General features: G+C 33.6%; 1 long non-coding RNA gene across 1 annotated transcript; it reads left to right on the forward strand.

The window, feature by feature from the left end:
• The first annotated feature begins 890 nt into the window (after window positions 1–890).
• On the forward strand, window positions 891–6,335 carry LOC145664009 (uncharacterized). Its single transcript, XR_014127312.1, has 3 exons — window positions 891–1,225; window positions 2,558–2,697; window positions 6,118–6,335. It is a non-coding gene; the product is annotated as an uncharacterized LOC145664009 (long non-coding RNA).
• The last annotated feature ends 530 nt before the right edge of the window (window positions 6,336–6,865 follow it).

Here is a 6,865-nt window from a genome sequence, read left to right on the forward strand (position 1 = left end):
CAAAAGCATAAAAAGCATAACAACAGTTTATACATATGGTTGGTACCTTAAACATGGTTGTGGTTGTCTAAGGGTCCAGAAGAAACTAATTTTAAAAGCATAATAAAGCATAATTTTAGAAAATAAAGCATAAAGCATAATTTAAAATATATAGTACAATTCTTGAAAAAATCTCTTTAATTACGAGTTTAACATACATATGTGTTAATATTTTTTTAAAGGCAATATTTACAATACAAAATCATTGAGAACATAACAATGCAACAATGAAAAGCTTATTTTTATTTCTGTAATTTTTTTTGGTGTAATCCTTTGATGTGGAGGAAAGAAACAAGGAGAAGAAGAAGAAAACTTCAGCCAACAATGAATAGTACACAAGAACTCCACACTGTATTGTTATGTGTACCTCTTGAACTTGAGCATCTTCTGTACTTTTTGGTGGCATCTTTTACTGTCCCTTTCTGTATATATGCACCTCTAAGGCGCACATAAGTGATAAAAATAAACTGACTCGAGTAAAGCATCTCTTTACAGTGCATTAAGTAGAAAGTTCGTTAAATATGAAAGAAACTGGTTGCATAAAATATTAATAAATAGATCAAGATATTTAGAATATTTAATGTATAGTAAATATTATACATTATACACGATTAATGTAAAACAACGATTGAAATTAATAATAAAGCATAATAAAGCATAATTTGGAAAAAAATAAAGCATAATTTGCAAAAATTAAGCATAATTAAACGAAAAATAAAGCATAATGTGCACTCTTAAAAGTTCAGGTGGTTTCGCAGAAAATTCACCGTAAAGTTTACAGGTCTTTTACCAGAATTGACATTTCAGGTGAAATTTCCGTAAATTTTGAACAGTGTATCCAGCATTTGACCAAAGTTCTTTCGAGTTGTTTGAAGTTGTTATCATATTTCGAATAATAGAATGAGTATTAAGTTATACGAAAGAAAATAACTTTCAAAGATGTTTTTCATTATTTCTTCTGGTTTAATTGCAAAATAATTTGAAGAATTATTAAATACTTTTAGCCTTATATTTAGTGGTTGCAGACACTGTCGTAAGATACTTTTATGACAAATGAAAGTTGTTTCCGCAACTGAAGCATTTAAGACAAAAAAAAAAAAATCTCGCCAGTAATGAGATTGTTTGTGTTGTGTGTATTCCAACATTAGAAACTGTTGATCATACATTTTCTTCATTTACATTATAGGTGAGTACATTTATTACTATTAAGTATATTTATAAGGTTCTTATTGCTCATATTTTACGGATTGGAGTTCAAATTTCTTTTAGTATTTCATGATCGTCTTCTGTGTAAAGTTTTAACCGGTGAAGCACCTCGGTTTTTTGCATCCAAAGTTTGATCGCATGTTCAGTGTACAAATAACACACTGACGTTCAAGTCGCATATTGTGCAACATCACATAAGGAAAAGTACGTTCGGAACTGTTCTAGTGCAAGTAGTAATGCGTGCCGTCAATTTACGTGCAAGGAAAAAATTGGGCCTTTGTGCCGTAGAGTAGATCCAGTATTTTCAGGCCTATAAACGTTAAAATTTTATTATTTATCAAGAAATTCACTGTCACTATCTTAGAAATTGTTTCTTGGTGCGCATTCACTTTAAGAGGACCTCACCGTTTGTGTGTAAATACTGCGTCCGGATATATGCTATAAAACTGCAGTAACCTGTGCTGGGTGGCCACTAAACGGACGAATGCCATGTAATAGAGTCAGGACAGGGCAGCCCGAGTGGTAACAAGTGTGCGTGCGTAGGTAGCAGGCGTGTCAGCGATGGTAGTTATTCGCGTAAACAAGGATGTCGTTGAAAACACTTAGATAAATTTGGGATAATAGTTAAGAACAGCTACTTCTCATCTCCCGTGCACGAGGATACATCTTACTGTTGCACTACCTAAACACCCTAAGTACAAGGGCAAGAACTCAGTCTATTACCTACTTTTTAACATCCTAGATAGTCAGTGAATAATTCCTGAAAGTATGGCGTTTCTCGTCCTTCCCTAAATGGGAAGTACGGCTCCTTAACTATAACCAAATTTGGTTATTATCTTAACACGCGATTACTTACCTTTGCGATTTGCACAATGCCGACACTGCATTTAGGAAATTATAAACAACTGAGAACTTGAATTCCTCTCAAACTTTCATGTACTCACTTTTCTCATATCATTAAGACATTTGAATATACGTATGACTGTTTCTACATTTCTTTATTTTCAATGTTTTTCTACATTGGTCATATTTTCTGCTCAATTTCAATAATACGTACCGGTCCACAACATATAATAACTCTTTTCTTCACAACACACATTCTTATAACACTCAAAATCGAGTTGCCATCTTTGAATACGCCGAACTAATTTCCTCATTATACCCTAATGTCTCATGTCAGTATGTATCCACTGAAAATAGTACCAGCAGCATGCAGATTTTCACGTCTGAAAATATTACATTAAACTATCTAGCGTGAATTAAAAAAATACTGTGTCTTTCCTTGAAAATTTACGTATTTTTCATATTTCAGGTCCTACCCTCACGCACTTAACTCGAAATTCTCTGTGGATGCTTCGTTATACATTTTAATCAGTTAATGAAAATAGTGGAGATTGGAATATGACTTCGCTTTCGTGCCTTTCTCCAACAGTTGATTGCAAGGAAAAAAAGGTGAGTAAGGCTAGGGAAATTAAGTTTACAAATTTTACAGTAGCCCTGTAAACATACTTTTTTTGATAAGAAGTTTTCAATTTAATACACTGCTTTGCTGAACATTCAAAATTTATAATTAATCAGCATATTGAGTTGCTGGCTAAAACACACCAACTTCATTTGCTTTATACAATAATTATTGCTTTTTATAATTATCGTTGTTATTTAGCAACAGTTAAACTCTCTTTAACGTAAAGTGTTTCATGCTTATTTTCAATGTTCCGATGTATAGTTATCTCATATATTTTGCGGGGGCGCGGTGGCTCAGTGGTAGAGCGTTCACCTCTGGTGCTTGGGGTCCCGGGTTCGATCCCAGCCCCCGCCAAGTGAACTTTGTGGTGGACAAACACCGTGCTCGTGGATTTTCTCGGGGTTCTCCCGTTTCCTCCCACTTTCTTCATCCCACCATTTCACTCATCTCTCATTATCACCGTCTCCTTTAGCCTAATCGGCATAAAAGCGTGGGACGTAAAACTCAAAGATTTCATTTCATTTTCTCATATATTTTGCATGGCACAACTTATCAATAAATATTACTCTTCAATCCTTATTCTTAATCTAAGCTTAAATGATTGCATGGTAGTGTGCATTTTGAATACAACTCTTGAACTTTAACAAATAATTTTCTATGAGTTGAGTATACTTTTCTATGAAATGCGAGATTTTTTAAAAATATGATTGTCTTTAGGTATTTATAAAGGAATAATTTTTAAAATCATGAAAGACTGAAAATTTCAAATAATATGGAAAGATTGGCAATTTATCCATAAAAATGAATACATTATTTAAAATATTTACAGCTCATACTGAACTGAACTACATCTTTGATAACTTTTTTTTCTTTACTTATTATGAAACAATGGTATGGTGTGGCTACTTGGCAGTTGTTACCATTTGCTCTGCGTCGACATAAAACCTCTGTTTACTAATTGCTACATTATGATCCGCTTGTCTTCATTACTATCTGTACGCTGTAAGTTGAAATCATTCCTAATGCTGTAGCGATATTTTCTTACATTCTTTTTTTTATATATAATTATTTTGCTCACCAAACACCACACATCCATACCATATATTAATGATTTACTTTTTTTTGCACTTATTCAAGGGTTTCATTATAAACAACTTTTCGCTGAAGATAGAGTTAATATGTGCCGAAATATTAGATGAGGCAAACATCAAAGTCCGTTAATTTTAACTATCATCTATCTTGAATCTACAGTATAGCGTTGCTTAGTGCGTTTATATAATTGACCCTGATTCAGTAGTGAGATGATTCGCTTTTATAAGAAAAATGTCTTAACATTAGTAGATCTCACTTCAATTTTTTAAGATTAAAATAAATAAATATGGCAGGGCTTCCGGTTAGCCGAATAATCAGCACGCGTGCCTTCTGCAAAATACGTATGCAATAATTTCTCCATACTTATGCCTATAATTCTATGAAATAAAAGGTTTTTTAAAACGAAGTCGTTTGTTGATATTTGAACAAAGAAGTCAACAAATAAATAAAAGTAAATGAAATGAAATCTTTGAGTTTTACATCCTGTGGTTATGCCGGCTAGACTAAAGAAGACGGTAAGGAGGAGAAATGAAAGAAATTGTGGAATGAAGAAAGTGGAAGAAAACGGGAGAATCCCGAGAAAACCCACCCATACGGTGTTTGTCTAACACAAATCTCACTTTCCGCGAGCTGGAATCGATCTAAGGACCCCATGCACTAGATGTGAACGCTCTACCACTGAGCCACCACGACACCCTAAAGAAATGAAGACTACAAACTAACCAATTACATTTTTTTAACCAGTAGGTTGAAATTTTATTAAGTTGTTGCAGGTTCAGTTTAGTAAGTTATTGCATCGAAATTGAACTAAAGTGATGTGAAATACCATTCAACCCATACACTTCATAGTTGAAGTTCCAGAAAACAATTATTCATAATGTACATGTATTAACAGAGTTCTTCATAGATATGACAAAAAAAGCCTATAGCCACTAAGGTCAAAGAGTATTCCAGATTCGATAAAGAGGATGATAAGGTACTTTCAGACTTGTCACAACATTTTCATGCGTTCAAACACAGGTCAATGATATTAAAATGCTACACAGAACAAATTTGTTCATTAAGAGGAATGTTTATGAATAGTTTTATACAAGAATGAACAACCTAGTTTGAATCTTGACAAAGACCACTTGAACAACAAACGAGTTAAAATAATCAACTGTCATCTGGCGCACAAACTTTAAAGTTTGAAGATTGTATGGCACAAAACAGGTTTATTTTCACACAGCATATTTATAATTTTGTTAAGTGGTTGGTGTTTTAATGAAGACGGGAGTTCCTATCGAAAATTTCAAGTTACTTATATGACTGACGTATACAAGATTAGTTCAAGTTAATAACGATTCTCTCTTGTTGCGTGATCCAGTGACGTCGCTCCATACACCAAGTAAAGTGGCTTCACAACATTTGTCGGAGTAAAATTACTTATGGGTAGCTACTTGGCCATAAGACCTAAGTTTTCACATCATGTGCCGAACACTTACGGTGAATAGAACCTGATACACTGTGAGCGTGGCGATAGATGATTGCAATTCCACAGAACAATCCACTTAAACGCTCTACAGTTCTGGAGGCCAAAATGCGAGGTCGTCCTCGCTGCTTTTGTGTTCAGGAACGTCGCACCACTTTTCCTCTTCACTGCAACAACCTAAGTAAGTCTCTGTTTTTTTTTTTTTTTTTTTTTTTTAAGAGTTTAAGTATCCTGAACCAGTTACACATTAGATGTGGCATGCAACCATCTCACCACGTTGACGTTCGTGAAATGCACAGTTTTACTCATTCGGTTCTCTCACCCATTTAGTACGATTATGAATATTGTCCATATCTATGTATCCCAGACACATATGGTTTCCCTTTGTAACTGAAAAACACACTTCTTGTGTTTGATACCACTATTAGGTGAAATCTGTAAAACACTATTTCTTGTTACCTTTTATGGTGCGAAATTGTTAATCGTTTTCCACAAATACAAACCTGTTTTCGAGACTTCTATATATCTTAATCCACAGTTCTTAGTGAAATAGTGCAAAATGAGAATGGTTAGTGTTAATCAAAACTTAAGTAAATTTATAGAATAGTTAATGCAAATGTATATGAATAATTCATAGTATTGTTTATGAAACAGAGAAGAGTTTGTCTTTAAAAAAAAATCGTACAGGAAAGGAAAATGTAATGGTATGAGAGACATAAGAGAAACACCATTAAGCATGATATTGCGCTCAGAGTTACATAAGTCAATTTACAACTTGAAAGAAATAAAAATAGGTTTTGCCTATTTTTCTCTAGCTTCGAAATATATTTGTTTCTGATTTCAGGTGTTTTGTTGGAATTAATCCAGAAATTGAATCCATTCCGTGGAAAGCGAGGGAAGATACGGCAACATGATACTTCTAAGGATTATCCGTAGCAAATTTTTGACTTCCATGAAATAACTCATTGTCAGTTTATAAACGGAATATTGACTAGACTGATCATTTCTTTTTTATTTCATGTACTATCATTAGAGAATTAAATATGATGAGATATTTAAGAATATATTGTTTTCATTTGGTTTTTACTAAATCCTGTTAATTTATGTTTAAATCTTTAAGTATTTTTTTTTTTTTCAGTAGCGTCATTTCAGACTTTGCCAGGTAGGAGTAAGTTAGTCCATCAACATAACAGTTTTACCTTTTGAATTAGTATTTTAGTATACAATTTATTGAAGAGCATGTGATTCTCAAACCCAGGGGGGTAATTATCCTCCTTGCCCTTCCCAAATGATTCCCTGCTTCTCTCTCTCTGAAAACCTTCTTCTGCTTTCTGTACATGTAGACTTAACTCTGCTTGTATTACTGGTACAAAGGAAAAGTGTTGTGAATACATGCACGTTTTTGTATACAAACTACTGTATATTCCTGAATGCAAGACTAGGTATTTTGCCGCAATTTTGTAACCGTAAATATGGAGTCGTCTTGCTTTTGCGACATATCATGTAGAGTTTTTCTTCACTGAACAGAATCACGAGATTCCATTAAACGATAAATTTACCCATTTCCTTGACTACCGCTTTAGCCTTCAATG

This window comes from Thermobia domestica, chromosome 11 (genome assembly GCF_964235325.1).
Source record: "Thermobia domestica chromosome 11, izTheDome1.hap1.1, whole genome shotgun sequence".
In the NCBI taxonomy this organism is placed as follows: domain Eukaryota; kingdom Metazoa; phylum Arthropoda; class Insecta; order Zygentoma; family Lepismatidae; genus Thermobia; species Thermobia domestica.